Source organism: Vombatus ursinus, unplaced genomic scaffold (assembly GCF_900497805.2).
Source record: "Vombatus ursinus unplaced genomic scaffold, bare-nosed wombat genome assembly UNPS02014837.1, whole genome shotgun sequence".
In the NCBI taxonomy this organism is placed as follows: Eukaryota; Metazoa; Chordata; class Mammalia; order Diprotodontia; family Vombatidae; genus Vombatus; species Vombatus ursinus.
This window is the reverse complement of record NW_020954615.1, coordinates 5,615,453-5,631,126: the sequence shown is the minus strand read 5'-3', so window position 1 is coordinate 5,631,126 and position 15,674 is coordinate 5,615,453. Positions and strand designations below refer to the sequence as shown.

General features: G+C 41.8%; 1 pseudogene; it reads left to right on the top strand.

Annotated features, from left to right (window-relative positions):
* Positions 1 to 3,121: 3,121 nt before the first annotated feature.
* Positions 3,122 to 5,236, top strand: LOC114026296 (annotated as a pseudogene).
* Positions 5,237 to 15,674: the final 10,438 nt, after the last annotated feature.

Below are 15,674 nucleotides of genomic sequence, written 5' to 3'. Positions count from 1 at the left end.
GGATCACACAGCCAGTAAGTGTCTGAGGTTGAATTTGAACTCAGGTCTTCCTGACTCCTGGCCTGGCAGTCTATCCACTGCAACACCTAGTTGCCTAGTATATTTCATAGTTTACTCTTGAGGTCAAAACCCTTTAGAAGGGCTCTAATCAGTCCTCGGAACCCGAGTCTTTGAATATCAGGTTTGATGCTTTTGACCTCAGAGCATGAGCAAGTTAGACTAATGTTGTGGGCATTTAGCTGGAAATCAAGAGATCTAAGGTCATTCTAAAAAATTATGATATATGACCTTTCAATGACTAATTCAATGGATGTTTCCTATATACCTACTATTTTTGGAACATCCTGATAAACATGATAGGGATTATGACGACTGAGAAGCCAAGCCCCCTGCGTTTGAGAGACATCACTGAATATTGGAGTTAAGGTCTATTCATGAAGAGCACCATATGCATAAGTGGAAGGGGAGAAATTTACATTCCTCCTGCACTTTTTACAGTTTATGCAGAAATTGAACCAAATCAATCCTATGAGTGTCAAGAAGTATCAAAGATGGCTGCCTACTCAGCCATCCTTGAAAGGAAGGGAGGAAACCAGCATTTATTAAGCTCTTCTGATGTGCCAGGCACTGGCATCCACTTACCTTTCAGCTGTTTGAAAAGGGGAGGCAGAATGACTCCTCTCCCTTCTATGGTGGAATGAGCTAAATAAACGGTTAAGTTCCCTAACACACAGCCTTAATCTGTGACTTCTACTCATCGGTCCTACTTCCTTCCTCTGAGGCAAAGCAGAATGAGTGTAATCATTTTTTTCTAGATGAAAAGCCCTTCAGATACTTGAAGAGAACTATCTTCCCCCCCATCCCCCAACTTCCATGTCTTTTTTTCCCAGATAAGTTTCTCTCCAGTTCCTTCAACTCATTCTCATATGGCACAGTTGTAAAGCCTTCTGCCATCCTTATTTTCCTCCACTGAAAACTCTACTTAATGAATGAATAAAAACATTTATTGATGAAAGGAATGGAACAAACAGCTACTAATGAATGAAATAAATGGTTATCATTCATTTAACTTTCTTATATCCTTCTTCCAATGCAGAACCCAGAACTGAATACAATATGACAGATATATGGAATGACCAGGGCACCATGCAGAGGACAATCAAGTCTGTAGTTATGGGCACTACATCACCCAAAGGCCTGTCTTAATTAATTTAAAGTAAGAGAGGCTCAATATTAGGTAGTTGGCTACCAGCTACAACAACTTATGAAAATAAACAAAGGGGCTGCAATCCATAGCACTGGAGGGTGCAGTGATCCAATTGACATCATGGTTCCTACACGTGAGTTGATGAAGGAAATAAATGCAAATTCTGATGGGTTTGTGACCAATGAGCATCAGACAGATTCAGGAAGGGGCCCCTATTGAAGGGCAAAAAGTATAGAATGTGCAATCTTTTCTTGGTGGTAGGAGAAGGGACTCTATCATGTCTCAAAATCCTTCCCATTATCTATGAGGCTTAGAGGGAATCAAAATTCTGTTGCTTGTAATTCATTGGTTTAAGAGGGGGCAGTGAAACCTTCTCTCTCTCTCTCTCTCTCTCTCTCTCTGTATATATATATATATATATATATATATATATATATCCATACATATAACAATTATATATAGCACTTTACAATCTGCAAAGTACTTTTCAGTCAGTTTATTTGAGACTCACAACATGTAGAAGATACTATTATAATCATTTTACTAATAATAAAACTGAAATTTAAAGAGAGACAGTGACTTAGCCAAATTTATACACAAGAGAGGGACAGAGATAAGATTTAAACCTAAGCACATCTGGTGCTCTTCCTACTCCTCAGTGATGCATCCACTGGGGCATGGGCAAGACTGAATTTTAACTTGAAACTGAGTAGGGCGGCTAAGTGGTGCAGTGGATAGAGCACTGAGTTTGTAATCAGGGAGACTCATCTTCCTGAGTTCAAATCTGGCATCAGACACTAGCTTTGTGACTATGGGCAAGTCACTTAACCCTGATTGCCTCAGTTTCCTCATCTGTAAAATGAGCTGGAGAAGGAAATGGCAAACCACTCTAATATCTTTGCCAAGAAAACCTCAAATGGGGTCATGAAGAGTCAAATATTACTGAGAGAACTGATCAAGAACAGCAAAAAAAGAACTGTGACTCAAATAGCTCCTGTGCTGGCCTAAGGCACATGCCTGAAACTCCCCATATCACTCATTTCTTTGGCTTAAGGTACTGAAAGCCTAGATATTAAAATTCAAATTCAAATAGGGTCTTTGAGGTGAAGTGATGAGTTAAGACATTATCAGTCATTAATATCCAAGTTCCAATTATTTTGTGAAATTAGCTTTGCTCATTCTGCAGGGGCCCTAGAATGGGACTCTCAGCTCATAAAATCAGATGATAAAAGAAAGGCAGTAGGGCATAATGGATAGGACAGTGGACTTGGATTCAGGAAGATATGGGTTCAAATCCTACCTCAGATACTTACTGCAGGTGCACCCAGAGCAAATCATTTAACCCCTATGGACCTCGATTTTCTAATCTATAAAATAAAAACACTGGACTTGATGACTTTTAAGGGCCCTTTCTAGCTCTAAATCTATGTTGTTGGGGTTTTTTTAGGTCTGTGGAGGTAGGCTCAGGAAGAAGGATGGACAGGACAATTTACCTGAGTTCATGGGCATATGGAGTCTTAAGCAGTCATAGCTTCAGTGTCCTGTCCCAGTAGGGATAGAAATGGGGATGGGGATGGGGATGGGGATGGGGATGGGGATGGAGATGGGGATGGTGATCTATCTTAACTGAACCTGGGTTTTCATTATTCTATGGAAATCCTGAGAGAGGAAACTCCCTTTACCAATGCAGTTTGGCAATCATAGAGTTGCTCAAGCACTGAAAAGTTAAGTGATTTGCCCAGGGCAACACAGCCAGTATCTTTCAGAGGCAGGACTTAACCCTAATCCTGGTCTTCCTATTTTGAGGCAGCCTTTTTATCCACTATGTTGTGTAATATGCCATAATGACCAAAAATTCATTATTATGGAATCTGAGAGGTGGACAGGATCTAAGGGAATGACCCACATCTGAACATGAGTCTCTTCTACAATCTACCCCAAGGGTGGCCATCCAGCTGTGACTGTCCCAAAGGCCCCAAAGTGAGGGGGAGCCCATGATGTCCCAACTTGACCCATCCCTTTTGGGATAGCTCAGATTGGTAGGAAGTTTTCTTTGACATCAAACCTAGATTTGTCTTTCTGCCACTTCCATCATAGGTCATCTTTTGTACACTCTGAGGAAAAACAAAACCAAACCAATCCCTCTTTCATATGACAGACCTTGAAATAGTTGAAGACAGCTAGCATTTGGCATCAACCTCACTGCAAATCTTCTTTTATTTAGCCTAAAAATCCCCATTTCATAATAATAGGATAATATATTGACATCTAGAAGGAAGTTTAGAGGTCATCTCATAGAACCTGTCATTTGAAGAGATGAAGAAATGGAAGCCTATAGAGGTTAAAGACAGCTAGGTGGCACAGTGGACAGTGCCCTGGGCCTGGAATCAGGAATAGTTCAGTTCAAATTCAGTCTCAGACATTTACTAGGTGTCTGACTCTAGACGAGTCACTTCAGCCTGTTTGCCTCAATTTTCTCATCTGTAAAATGAGCTGGAGAAGGAAATGGCAAAACCACTCTAGTATCTTTGCCAAGAAAACCCCAAATGTCATGAAGAGTCAGACACAACTGAAAGACAATGACAATGATGATGAAGAGATTAAATTACTTGCTCAAGATCATATAGGGACCAAGTAGCAGATATGGTCCTCTGATGTCAAATTCTGTAGGGAGAGGGGAAGATGAGGCAGCTGTGGCTTCTTGGGAGAGCTGGGCTTGAGGGTTGTCAGGTCTATTTGGACTCAGCCTCACCTAGGCAGCAGATATTTTTAAAAAAATGAATAACACTGCATGATAATGGACCTAGGAGAGCAGCAAGATATGGAACAAATTACATTTGAAAGTGACACTGTGCTGTCTGCTAAGGATCTTAACACTCCAAACAAAAGGCAACTCATGGTGCATCTGAATCCGGTTGGCCAACCTGTTTTTCTGTCACAATTCAAACTTCTGTGCAACAAAGATTCTTGGAAAGATACTCAAATTAAGGATAAAAAACAAAAAGACGTTCAAATAGGAAATGCTGTTCATGATGACCGAAGTATTCAGGAATACTGTGGCAAGAATAGCAATGGTGTAGATTTGCTGAACAAGAATGAAATGTAAACTTGCCCTTGTATGAGTTTCTAAGCTCCATTGGATAATGATAGTAGTAACAATGATGTATAATGGAAGTGATAAGAAGACTATGGATTTTCTCTGAGACAGACAAAAAAGCCATCGAGAAATAAGATACATCCTAAAATTCTGACCCAGGGAGCAGAAAATTTCAATGAAGAAGAACAATATCTACCACAATATGGTTAAAATAGAGTGCATCATGGCTACCCCTACCCCTCTGGTAGATATCAGCAAAGTGGTGTGATGAGGAGCTTTCCTTCTAGTGACTACATCCTGTTTCAATGTGACCTGTTCAAAAGTTGTGCTGTGCTTGAGCTTGGAGCTGGCACGGGGATTGCTAGCCTCACCACAGAAATGGTTGCTAAGACTGTTTACTGCACAGATATGGGTGCAGATCTCCTGGCTCTATGCTAACAGAAGGTTGCCCTAAACAGGCACCTGATTGCAACTGGAAGAGATGCAGGTAAGGTTAAAGAACTGGATTGGCTGAAAGATGACTTGTGTACTGATCCTCAAGTTCCCTGCAATTAGTCTGAAGAATAAATTTCCGACTTGTATGCTCATACTACTATCATAATGGCAGCTGATGTTTTTATGTTGATGACCTCACAGATTCTTTATTTAAAACACTCAACAGAATTATTCACAATTTGAAAAGTTCTTCTATAATTTACTTGTCAATAGAGAAAAGACCAAACTTCACACTTAGACATTTGGACATTACATATGAAGTTTACAATGGTTTTCGATTTTCCCTAAATGATCTAGAGAAACTCAGAGATGGCAAAATGAAATTGATTGTAGGGCCAATTGAAGCTACTTTTCCCCAGTTCCTTGTTTATGAATGTATACAGCAGTTGGAACTCTGGAAGATTATAGCTGCACCAATAAGTTTATCTCTCATGTGAACAAAGCTGAGAATACTCTCCTAATCCAGTTTAGTGCAGTTCTTTCTAAACTGTATTTTCAACAAAATCAAAAGCTACCAAACTATTTTGTTTCTGTTTTATAATTAAAAATGGTTAATGTTAAAAAAAAGTATTTATCAGTATCTAACAGTATTTAACAGCGTCTCATTTGATGGGACTAATATGTAATTCTATACTCCCAGACCATAGACAGGTGACATCCTGATTCCCGATTGAGGTCAACAAGCCAGGAAAAGAATTTTCAAGCTTGGTTAATAGCAAATTAAATACAGAGACTCCTTCCTTTGTGTTCCAGCAGTGTCCCCCACCCCATTTAATGCAAAGACTGCTTGAGAGGTAGCTAGAGATTTTCTATTCCCTTCTGGCTCTAGGGGTACTATCCACAATAATATCTTTATTCCTTCTTTGCTACAAAGAGAAGAAAAAAACAATACAAAAGACTCTAAATGGCTGGATGAAATCTGTTGCCCTGGCTGGTTTGTGGTGAAATTTTAACCTCTGTCCTCAGAATATACTGCCTCTTTGCTCCCAGGAGTGCCTTATCCCAGTGATTGCTTCCATGTCTGCAGACTAATTTCCTAAACTATATGGGACATTTTAGCACTGCATTCACCTCTGGGACTGCAGATGGCTACTGCCACTGTTGATTTAATGAAATGCATTTCTGCAGCGTTAGGAGAATTTCTAAGTAGCTAGCATCATGCTCATCCCTGCCACACCCAAGGCAGTCATTTCTAGAAAAAAAACAATGGAAAGAAACATAATATTTTTTTTTGAAATTCAGATCAGTCACAATTTACTAAACTGAGCTTGATATTAACCTGAACAAAATTTGAATATGAATCTGTTTCATGGAATCAAGGCATTTTCATGGAGAATTTCCATTGGCTCTTGAGGAAGAGGACCTGTGTTCAGATCTCATCTCTTATGGGACAAATGATCCTAGGCAAGTCATAACTTCCCCAGTCCTCAGGTTCCTTATCTGTAAAATGGAAGCCAGTTGGAGCTATGATTCTATGATCCTCTCTTAAGGACACATGGGCATCAGATAAAATGGACTGAATGAAAGAAATGCTTCTGGCATGCCTGTGGCTTGTTCCTTTTTTTTTTTTTTTTTTTGCCTTTTCCTTTTGTTTTATAGAGAAACAACATGTGAGCAAAGAGAGAGATCTTAGAATTTCAGAGTTTGAAGGAACTTTAGAACCTGAAATATCAGAGCTTGGAGGGCCTTAGAACCCAGAATCCTGGAGACAGGAAAAACCTTAGAACAGAAAATAACAGAACTATGGAAAATACTGGCTCTGGAGTCAGAGCATTAGGGTTGAAGTCATAGGATGTGGGTTCATGTCTGAGTGCTGCCACCTAGGACCTGTGCATCATTGGTCAAATCACTTAAGATGTCCCTGCCTCAGTCTCCTCATCTGTTAAATGATGAGATTGGACTTGATGTCACATGATGTCCCTTCCAATTCTAAGTCTGTGGTTCTATGACCTTAGACTATAGAATGTCAAGCTAGGAGAGACCTTAGAACATAGACAATCGGATCTGGAAGAGTCTTTAGAAAATAGAATGACAGAGCAGGGAGGGACCTTCATTGGTTCCCAAAGTGGGGGTGATGCCTCCCCCTAGATGGTGCTGGATCAATCCAGAGGGGTGGTATTTTTTTCAAATGACACAAATTACAAAAAAAATTAAAGGATTAAAGAAAGTAGATTTCCAGGGGGAGGCACTGAGTATATTTTTTAAATGGGGCTGTAGGCCAAATAAGATTGGGAACCTCTGTGGGCTTAGAGCATTTAATGTGAGAGCTAAGAAAGGCTTTAGGATGCAGAACATGGAATTTAAGTGATAAAGGACTTCAGAGATCACCTGATCTTATTCTAATGTGATTACTTACTTGAAATTTGGGGCATCATGATGCATTTTTGTAAAATTCACCATGAAACTGGGGCAGCATTAATTTCAGCAATGACATCTTCACCACAAATACAATTTTCATCCAACTCAGTGTCCCTTTTTAATATTTTTGTAAGTTCTCCCCAGCTTCACTATTTAAAAAAAAATTAAGGAAAAACATGTTGAGGGTTGTTTCCTCTGAAATTAACAGGATAGGTAGGTTTCCCCATTCTCTCTCTTCATCTAGGAGTCTTACTACTCATAATCACAAAACCTTCTAAGGCTTCCTTGAATTATTCTTCTATGTCTTGTTTCCTTGCACAGAGAATGTTTCCAACTTCCTTCCATTCCCTTTTCCAAATCCTACATCTAGTCCCTCCATTTTAGTAAATATTGATTTGTGTTGTTTTCTGAATTAACTATGTAGTCCTGGACACATCACTGAACTTCCTGAAGTCTCAAAAATAAAGGACTCATAATAATCTCTTCCATTTCTTCTATAACAGGGAATTGGGGGGTGGGGCAGAGGATTGGGATTTATACTGTCTCTGAACAAAAGTTTCTCTCATAATCTTGACACTCTACAGACACCCAATTCTCTGAAAAGTTATTCCACTGGAAATTAAATACATCACATTTTCTTTCCTTTTTCTCCTCATATTTGACAAATGCCATATAACCTCACCAGGAAATTCCCATAATTGACATTTCATCAACTTTGAGTCCAAGGTCTTTCTCAGTTATCCTCAAGAGCAGGGCTGGTCATCTATTTAGGCAAAATAGGCAGTGACCTACAAAGTTTGTTGAGAAATGAAAAAGGAATGTCTGCCTTCAAATGCCTCAGCTATCTACTTTTCATGGTACCACCCTGCCTCCCTTCCTATCAGACTTGACAATTTAAATTACAAGGGAACTACATGGGGAGGGGTAGCAGGGAGAAAGGGGAAGAAAATTACTTCCAAAAAGTCATTTTGAGTTCTTGTTAACCACAGAGTAGAATCTACCTCTGAGCCTCAGTTAACCTATCTGTGAAATAGTGACAATGATACCTCTAAAGCCTCCTTCACAGAATGAAAATGTAGATAAATAACTATATAAAACTCAGTTATTAACATTCCTAAATGGTGATTATCATTAGAGTCCTTTTGCCTTTCTTCATCTCCATGTTTTTTTCTTTCTGCTTCCCTCTCTGGTCCATGCCTTTGAGAAATTGTGAGTAAAGGGAATAGACTAGCACCTCACACCATATACCAAGATAAACACCAAATGGACGCATGACTTAGAAAGAGAAGATGACATCATAAACAAATTAGGAGACACAGGGAGAAATGACTTGTTAGATCGAGGATAGGAGAAGAACTTGATGACTAAACAAGTATCAGAGTGGATCACAGACGGTAAATGAAATAATTTGGATTTTTATAAAATTTAAATGTCATGCACAAAAATCTAATGCAGTTAATTAGACAGGAAACAGGTAAATAAAAAAATGCAATAAGTTTCTCTGATAAAAATTGATTTCCCAGATATATAAGGCACTGATTAAAATTTATAAGACTAAAAACTATTTTGCAATATATAAATGGTCAAAGGATATGAGTGGGCAGTTTTCAAAGGAAAAAATCCAAGTTATTATTAACCACATGAAAAATGCTCAAAATCACTAATAATGAAAGAAATGTAAATTAAATCAATTCTGAGGGAGGAAGGGAGGAGCAGAGGTTCAGCAGCAGAGAAGAGAAAATTGGCTGCTGGGAGATACAAAGCAGTTTGCTAGGTTGTATCTCACAGGCAGTAGGTCTGAGCAGGAAGGCTGGAGCAGCCTAGAAGTGACATTACTCTCTCCCCTCCATTAGGAGACAGAATAGTTCAGTGAGAAAAGTACTTAATGTTGAATTTGAATCCTCATTTTGCCGCTTATTTATTTCCTGTGTTATTATGGAATAAGTCACCTAACCTCTCTGGGCTTTATTTCCTTCCCTGGTAAAAAGAGATGGTTGGACTCCCTGACCTCTAAGTTTCCTTTCATTTTTAGATTCATGTTTCTATGAAATAATAGCCCAAGGCTAAATTCTCCCATAAAACTCTCCTTGATCATCTTCTTCCAGAAGCAACCTGTCAACTGTAAATATCTTTGGGCAGACGGTACAGCATGGCAAAACTCACTGGATTTGGAGGACACGACGTGAGGGCAAATGTGGGCTCTGCTCACAGTCTCTGACTTGGAGTCCATTTTTCCCTCTAGCTTCTTTTTCCTTCTGCTAGGTGAGGAGATTGGAGTGGATGAGTCCTAGTTCTAAATCCTCTGAAGCTATGAGAATGAGGGCTCATCTGAGAGGTAGAAATGTGAATAGGAAAATAGAGCCAGAGTGACCACAGCTGGGGCAAGTATTAGAACTAGGATAATCTGCCTATGGACAAGATACTGAAAGGGGTAACCACCCTTCCTTTTCAACTGCAAATGCTACCCATGGGTGCATAGTGGAGTAGTGGCATCCTTGAGAATAAAGGATGGTAATATATCTATGTTTGGACTATAAGTTGTGCTCTCCTCTTACCCAAGAGATAAACTGAGAGTAATTGAGAAAGTATCTCTGCCTTCTTGGGAAACAGCCAGCTGAAGGGGAGAAAGGAGGACAGAGCCCAGAAGTTTTAATTATCTTCTTCTTAACCTCGATGCCTAAATCCAAAGCCCCTGTCCATGCTCCTGCGCCTACCTTGGAGAGATCCTGAGTACTAAGGAAGCAGTTTTACTAAACTGCCTTCATGGCCACTCAGAGGTCATCTTTCACTTCTGAGGGGAGAGGTTTAAAGGGTAGATTGAAGGCTTGTCTGCTTTGGGCAAGGCAGCAGAACTAAGGTTGGCTTCTGAGGATTCTTGCAGAAAGAAAACCAAAATCACTTTCGTGGGTCCCTTTCCCCCCACCCTCCACTGGGCTGGATTTTCATCACCTCTGCTGAGTCATCGCTCTCAGCTGCTCCTTTGTCCATTCTGCCCTACTGATGCTCCCTGGAAGACCGGAGAATCCGCCGGGTCCGGGGGAGAGTGAGCCCCTGTGGGATGGGGGGTGTCTACAACAAGAAAGAAAGTTGGAGGCCAAAAGGAGGAGAAATGAGGGAAGGGGGAGGGGGTGGACAATAAGAAAGTGGCGGTGAAAGAAGAAAGGAGAAGAGGTCAAAGAGAGAGGAACAGGAAGAAAGGAGAGCAAAGAAGAACTGGGAGAGAAGAGAAGGGCGAGGGAGAGGGAGGTTAGGACCGAGCTCTGGGGGCGTTGTTCAGAGAGAGCAGGTGTCAGATGGGGAGCTTCTGCCACAGGAATGAATGACTCAGCACCGGCCTGCTGCAGCTCTGGTGGGGCGGGGGAGGAGACCTTCCACTGCAGCCGAACTCAGCCCGGCCTGGCCCGGCCCAGCCCAATCCTGACCTGCCTTGCCCTGCCCTCCTTTCCCCTACTTTCCCATTAAGTCCAATCCAGTGACTGGCCCTTACGCCCCCACAAGTTTCTTCCTACCCAAGGGTCACCCCCACCGTTCAACTCCCCAGCCTAGCTAGTCCCTAGAGAGCCCTCTGGGAGGCTGCAGGGTCATCCCTGGAGAACTGCTTGTAGTAAGAAGCTCCTGGCCTAGTTCGACCAACTCCCCACTGTGCCACCCCATCATATCGGTGCTTGTACGCCGAGCAGCCCCATCCACCATTCACCAATCTCAGGCTCAGAGCGTGGCGCGAGGAAGGAGCTCCTTTCTGTCTCGGCCTGGATTTCAGGGGTTCGAGAGCCTCAGGAACTCGAGGCAGCCAACTTGCTCAAGTGCCTTTATACAGGATTCCTCATCCCCTCCCCCCCTTTCTTCCCTGCTTCTAGGCTCTACCCTTTCCTTCTCCCTCCCCCATCCCCTTCCTTCCACTCCTTGCTTTCTCTTTTCCCACTTCTCTCTTAGTCTTCCCAATTACTACCCTTTCTCGTCTTTCTCTCACTTCTTCATCCTTTCTTTCAGACTTGGAGGGGACCTCGGAGACCGTCCAGTCCAGGAGTGCTGACCTGTTTTTGTGTCCTGGTTCCCTTTGGCAGTCTGGTAAAGCCTATGGACCCCTCAGAAAAATATGTGCTAAAATTCATAATAGAAGGAAATACTAAATTTCGCTTAAGGAATAATTAAAAATGAAGATGATATCCTCCCTCCATGCTTCGGCATCCCCTGAAATGTGTACACGGACCTCTAGACCCCAAGTTAAGAAACTGATCTACCCGAACAAGGATCTCCCTCTTCTTTCTCTTTCCTTTTCCTCCTCTTATTTCCTTCCTCTCCCCTTGCCCCCTTCTGTCCCATCTCTCTTCTTTCTCCTTTCCTCTCCCCAAGCCCCCCCTCTCACTTTCCCTCTTCTCCTCCCCCCACTTTTCCCTCCCCCACCTCGCTCCCTCCCACCTTCTCCGCCCTTCCTCGCTGCCTCTCAAAGTTGCTGCAGTGTTGAACTTTTGCCAGCAGAACAGACTGCAGTCTCCACAGCAGCAATAGAGGCAAAGCGGGGCCACTCCCTTCTCGGGGATGGGGAGACGGGAGTTTAACTGGCCCCGGTGCAGGGACAGCCTGACCCAATCTTTTCCCTAAGTTTTTCTCTCCAAGTGCTCCCTCCCCCCGCATTGATCAAAAGACAACTCCAGGGACTCCCCACCCAGTCTCCTTGCCCCTGACTTTGACTCTACGATCAGATACGGCTCTCCCTCATTTCCCCACCTTGTAATTCTTACTTATTTTACCAACAGGAGGCGCTGTGACAAAAGGCAAAGTGATGCTGAGATTTTGTTGCTGCATTTTTTTAGTTTTCCTGCTTCCTAGACTTTGACACCCTTTGTCGGTCAGACCCTTCTCTCCTGGATCATCTTTTCTGAGAGAAGGCAAACTGAGTCAGGAGTGTTGTGGAGCTATCTCGAACTGGTTTGCGAGTGCCTATTGTGAAATTTTCAAAGTGAGCATTTACGCCTCCGAAATTTGCGAACTCTGAAGATCAAGGCTCAGTTTATAATTTTGTTGATTTCTTAGACTTCATAAAATGTTGGAGAAAACGTCAATAATGAAGGTCAAATTAAAAATGTGTCACGAGTACATTTTTATATTACATAGAGCCTGTTGTTAAATCACTTAGAGTTCACCCCTGTGAAAACTACCAGGCATTGTGGGGCTGGGCCAGGTGAAAGCAGGCAGGGGCATTTACTTACAATGCTCCCATCTCCCATTTTGTTTTTGGAAGCCTAGGGAGTACAACTGTTTTGTCAACCGGACATTAATAAAAGATGCTGTCCCCTCCCTCCCTCCTTCCCTCACAAGGACACCTGCCATTTCCTTGTCTGTACCTGGTATCAAGGACTAACCGCACCTTTAATTGGTCATTATATGGTCTGCTTGGGAACAGTGTCTCTTTCACAGGACCAGGATCTACATTTAGGAGGGGCCTTAGCTCTCTCCTAGTTTCTACCCCTCCACATTTTAATATAAAAAATGATTTGAGAGAATCACAGATTTTGAGCTAGGAGGCACTTTAATCATTTTCTAATTCAAATTCCATTTTGCAGATGAGCAAATGAGTCAATTGAGGCAAAGTTTCTTTATACAAGTTATAAATAGTAATGCCGGGCTTTGAACTCATGTGTTTGGACTCCAAATTCAAGGTTCTTTACAGAGCATCACACTGTATCCTTTAATCAGGTTTGTAAATGTTTGTCCATTCCACCACCAGCACTTGCCCTTTCCTTCCTTTTGCCCACTCTCCAATCTTCCTTACACTGACGTCCCTCTTCTTATCTTAGACAGTGTGTTAGTTTTATATGTCTTATCTCCTAGCCTAGAAAATATTTTCAGCTTGCTTCCTTCTTCTAAATTGTACCTCTGGTTCACCCACTTCCAGATTACTTTTAGCAAAAAGTCTTGATCTGTGTTGTTTTCTGTGTTCACTAGAGAAACCACTCTTGTCCTCTACTTCTGTTTTTCCTACTCTGGAAAATGAGGTAGTTGAGATGATCTTTAAAATTCTTTCTGTCTCCAATTTTATGATTAAGTGGGCCATCTCCTGTCTAGAATGAGTTAACTATAGTCTGTCCTCTTCTGTTGTTCTGTCTCAGAGCCTGGAGCCCAGTGAAAAAAATGGGTAGGAGCTAATGCCTGCTCATGACAAAGCATAATCCTGCAGCAAGGGCTGCTCTCCAGGAGACAGAACTTGGGCCCTTGGCGAGACAGAGGATGAGGTAATGTTACTGGAGGGAAAAGGAAAAGAGCCTGTAACCTTTGAAAGTGAAGAATTGGGTTCCACAGATATCCAGTGGGAACACCTCTAGCTTGACATAGAGAGATGTCAGAGGATGTCTCCCTTCCTCAGCTTGGGATTCTGACAAGTGCCTTTCTGACTGGTCGGGGAAACAAAGAGTCAGCTTAAATATGACTCTCAAGTCAAGAAAGCCCAAATAGGTGCATTGTAACTGAGACCAGGGCCAAGACATTCAGATTCCACGTGGTCCCCAAATATCTCTTTCAGAGAGACCTGCAAAACAGCTGAGGAATTCGTCAAATTCAAGACTCTGCCCAAAATAATGAAAAAAAAACTAATTAAATTACATCCAGAAAATGTTTATTGAGCACCTATAAAATTGAAGATACAGTGCTAGTGTTTGTCAGGGGTTGGGGGTGGGGGGTACAAAGACAAAAAGCAGTCCTTCCCCCATAGGAGCTTATGGGGGAGGGAAGATTTATGGAATCACAAAAAATCTTGGATGCTCAGACCTTAGAAATCGGGGTATTCAAATTCCCGATTTCACAGACGAAGACATTAAAGCCCTGACAGACAGTGTGAGTGGCCCAAGGTCAATACATAGTAACAGAACACAGACTGCATTCCAGGCAGCCTCATGTCAAGCTGATTAGCCCTATTGAGTCCTCTTTAAAGTCAAGCAGGATAGAGTCGTCAATGTGGGCTCAGAAAACCAGGGGAGCCCTTTGGTCACTAGCTATGTGACCCTAGTAGTTTGTGGCAGCTTCCATTTCTTTATCTATAAAATCATGGACTGATTTGCATGACCTTTAAAGTCCCTTCTCACTCTAATAAATGCCTTGTGATTCTATGAAAGGGCAATGCATACAGTGAGGGAAAGAGTTTGGAACTGGGAGATAGTTCTTCTCCTAGCTCTATTATATGACACTTTAGGCTGATCATCATCCAGAGACTGTTTCCTTATTTTTTTAAAATGAGGAGGTTGGATATCTTGATTTCTAAGGTCCATAGCAATTCAAACATTTTGTTATTCCATAAATCCCCCTGGTGGGGTAAAAATTAAGGTATTTCCAACTTCTTGTGTATTCCGTGTAGAATGTAAACCCACTGAGGATAATTTTTAATCTTCGTATCTCCAAAGGTTAACACTTAGGGGATATTTAACGGATGTTGGCTAAGGGGCAGCTAGATGGCACAGTTGACAGACCTCTTGGCCTAGAGTCAGGAAGACCAGAGTTCAAATTTGACCTCAGATGCTAGTCGTGTGATCCTAGGCAAGTCACTTAACCCTGTTTCGCACAGTTTCCTCATCTGTAAAATGACCTGAAGAAGGAAATGGCAAACCTCTGCAATATCTTTGCTGAGAAGACATCAGATGGGACCACAAAGAGTTGGATACTTAATGGACACTTAACGGATGTTAATTAAACTTAGTTTTAACGCAGAAGGTGTGGAGGTTGTCATTGGCATAAGAAATCCAGGTGAAATAAGTCCCTCTACAATGAAGATAAGTAACTTAGGGTTTTAGAGAATTTTAGAGAGGTTCACTCTTTTCCCAGAGACATATAGCCACATAGTTTGTGTCTGAGGCAGGACTTGAACCCAGATCTTCTTGATCCTGACAACTAGCTCTTTGGCCTCTACACCATACTACTTTTTTTCCCCAGGTAATAGCAACTAGGAAATAGTAAACAATTAATCAACCAACAAGCATTTACTAAATACCTACAATGTGCCAGACACTGTGTTAGGTATTAGTGATACCAAGCCAAAAGTGAAAGTTTCTACCCTGTAAGAGCTTACAATTCAGCCAACCTAGTTTGGGACTGGCAGGGCAGGACAGAGAGTTCCAGGAAGTTAATTGAACATCCAGGGGGAAGGGCCAGTTTGAGAGGAGAACAATGAAAACAATTTTTTGCCTCTGGCAAATTTTAAATTTGGCCAAGCAAAGTCTGTTGTTGTTATGTCTTTTCATGTGTCATGTTCATGTGTCATGATTTTTCCTGACCCCATTTGGGAATTTCTTGGCAAAGATACTGTAGTGATTTGCCATTTCTTCTCCAGATCATTTTACAGATGAGAAAACATGCATACAGGGTTAAGTGACTTACCTAGGGTCACACAGCTAGTAAGTGTCTGAGGCTAGATTTGAACTCAGGCAGATGGGTCTTCCTGATTCTAGGCCTGGTACTCTATCCACGGTGCCATCTAGCTACCCTAGGAAAGTCTAGCAACACACATTTTAAAAATTCTTTAAATTTTAC